This window comes from Rattus rattus, chromosome 1 (assembly GCF_011064425.1).
Source record: "Rattus rattus isolate New Zealand chromosome 1, Rrattus_CSIRO_v1, whole genome shotgun sequence".
Taxonomy (NCBI): Eukaryota; Metazoa; Chordata; class Mammalia; order Rodentia; family Muridae; genus Rattus; species Rattus rattus.
Window position 1 is genome coordinate 161928635 of NC_046154.1, and position 3414 is coordinate 161932048.

Below are 3414 nucleotides of genomic sequence, written 5' to 3' on the forward strand. Positions count from 1 at the left end.
TTCCATGCATACATTTCATAGCACTAAATTAAAAACAAAAAAGTAGTGATCCAGCAACACATAGGAGAAATCATGAAAACAGATACCATCACTAGAAATATTGAAGAGGACTCAGGGTCAAGTATGAGCACCTTTAGTAACTATCACAATACAAATGTTAAATATAGATATAATAAAAAAGTAGCTTTTATGCCCTATAATTTTCAATAATCTTACTAGTACACCAGTCAAGCCAAACTTACTACTTTGAAGTACCTGAGGTACATTTTTTAATGATGTCCTTTAGGGCTTCTTTGACTTGCTTATTTCTTAGGGAGTATATAAAAGGGTTTAGTACAGGTGCAAGTCCAAGAGTGAGTATGACAATCCCTTTGTTAAAGATATTCTCTCCTCGACAGAAGGTTTGGTGTACATAAAAATACAGATGCCATAAGAGATGGAGACAATAATGTGTGAGAAACAGGTGGGGAAGGCCTTCTTCTTCTGCTGAACAGAAAGGAACTTCAGAATTGTATTTATGGTTCTCCCATAAGAGAGCATTACTAGTGATAAGGTAGTAGAGTAATGATGGCAAAAATGAAATTGACCAGTTGCATGGACATTGGATCATTGCAGGAAAGCTTCAAGACGGGAGAGTAGTCTCAAAATAAGTGTTCAATAATAGTATCACAGAATTCCAAACTCAGATTCACAATGGATCCAGAGCAGACCACAAACAAACAATTAAACAGCAACTGCCAAACAGCAATGTACTGACTCTGTTGTTCATGATGATTGTATAATGAAGGAGTTTGCAAATGGCCACATAGCAGTCAGAGGACATGACAGCCAGCAAGAAAATCTGTGCTATCCCAAAGATAAGGGGAGCAAATAACTGTTTGAAGCAAGCCTCAACTGAAATAGTTTTATTCATGGTCACTATGTTGACCAGGAACCTAGGGATGCAGGTAGTCAGTGAGATTTGTGAGAAGGAAAACTTCTGAAGGAAAAAATACATGGTGTCTTGAGGTGGGAATCCAGCAGTGTGAGGATAATGGTAAGATTTCCAGTGATGCTCAGCACATATGCTATAAATAGGAAAAGGAAGATTACGATTTGCCACTGTAGATTATCTGTCAATCCCAGAAGAATGAGGGTTGTCAACAATGTATGATTGCTCATGTGTAAATGTCTTCTAGATTTTTCCATGCTGGCCAAAAAAAAAAGATTGATAGGTTCTTTTTGTAAAGACATAAAGGTGATGTAAAGAGTCCTGCAATGCACTGGAAATGCAGAAGTTATGAATCAAATGGATTTAGCAAATATTTATAGAACATTTCATCCTAAAACAAAAGAATATGCCTTCTCATCACTTCATGATATCTTCTTCAAAACTGACCATATAATTCCAATACTCTCCAAACTATTCCAAAAAATTTAAAAATAAGTAATACTATACAATTACTTCTATGAAGCCACAATTATGTTTATACCTAAACCACAAAAAGACCCAACAAAGATAGGGAACTTCAGACCATTATCCCTTATGAATGTTGATGCAAAAATACTCAATAAAATTCTTACAAACTGAATCCAAACACATCAAAAGGATCATCCATCATGATCAAGTAAGCTTCATTCCAGCGATGTAGGGATGGTTAAATATAAAGAAATTTTTCAAAGTAAGCAACTATGTATACAAGCTCAAAGGCACTTCTGAGGGAATCACCATCCCTGACTTCAAGCTGTATTATACAGCAATAGTGATAAAAACTGTGTGGTATTGGTACTGAGAAAGGCAGGATGATCAATGAAATAGAATTGAAAACCAATAAATGAACCATTTGATCATTGACATTTGATCTTTGACAAAGGAACTAAAACTATCCAATGGAAAAAAGATAGCATTTTCGAGAAATGGTGATGGTTCAACTGGAGGTCAGTATGTTGAAGAGTGCAAACTGATCCATTCTTATCGCTTTGTAAAAAACTCAAGTCCAAGTGGATCAAGGACCTTCACAGAAAACCAGATACACTAAAAGTAATAGAAGAAAAAGAGGGGAGGAGCCTCAAACACATGGGTACTGGAGAAAATTTCCTAAACACAGCACCAATGGCTTATGTTCTAAGATCAAGAATCAACAAATTTTACCTCATAAAATTGCAAAACTTCTGTAAGGCAAAGGACACTTTAATTAGAAGAAAATGGGAACCAACAGATTGGGAAATGGTCTTTAACAATCCTACATCTGATATAGGGCTATTATCCCATATATACAAAGAACTCAAGAAGTTAGACTCCAGAGAGCCAAATATCCCTATTAAAAATGGGGTACAGAACTAAATAAAGAATTGTCACCTGAGGAATATTGAATGGCTGAGTAGTCCTTAATGAAATGTTCAACATTCTTAGTAATCAGGGAAAAGCAAATCAAAACAACACTGAGACTCCACCTCACACCAGTTAGAATGGCTAAGATAAAATACTCATGTGACTACAGATGTTGTTGAGGATTTGGAGAAAGAGGAACATTCCTTCTTTGTTTGGTGGGATTGAAAGCTGGTATAACATCTCTGTAAATCACTTTGAAGGTTCCTCAGTCAGCTATACCACTCCTGGGCGTGTACCCAAGAAATGCTCTACAAATAACAAGGACACATGCTTCAGTATGTTCATGGTAGCCTTATTTATAATATCCAGAGGATGGAAAGAACCATGATGCCCTTAAACAGAGGAATGCATACAGAAAATAAGGTAATGTTCACAATGGAATTCTACTCACGTATCTAAAACAATGACTTCATGAAACTTATAGGCAAATGGATGGAACTAGAAAATGTTATCCTGAGTGAGGCAATTCAATCACAAAAAAACAAAAAAACCCAAAAAAACATGGTATTCACTCATTGATAAGTTAATATTACCCCAAAAGCTCCAATTACCCAACATACAATCCACAGATCACATGAAACTGAAGAAGGATGACCAAAGTACAGATCCTTCAGTTCTTCTTAAAAGGGGGAACATACATATTCATAGGAGGAAATATGGAGAGAAATTTCGGCGGAGCAGAGACTGACAGAATGGCTATTCAGAGCCGGCTCCACATCAGGATATATATGTATATATATATATATATATATATATATATATATATATATATATTTTTTTTTTTTTTTCACCAAACCTAGGCAATATTGATTAAGCCAGGAAGTTCATGCTGACAGGAGCTTTATATATCAATCTTCCCATAGGCCTTGCCAGAGCACGTCAAATACAGAGGCAAATGCTAGCAGCAAACCATTGAACGGAGAATGGGGTCCCCATTGGAGGAATTAGAGAAAGGTTTGAAGATGCTTGTAACCCCAGAAGAATACCAAACAATGAGAGTTTCCAGAGACTAAACCACTAACCAAAGAGTGAACATGGATAGA

At 36.1% G+C, this 3414-nt stretch overlaps 1 pseudogene; it reads right to left on the reverse strand.

The window, feature by feature from the left end:
- Positions 1-241: 241 nt before the first annotated feature.
- On the reverse strand, positions 242-1161 carry LOC116889961 (annotated as a pseudogene).
- Between the last annotated feature and the right edge of the window lie 2253 nt (positions 1162-3414).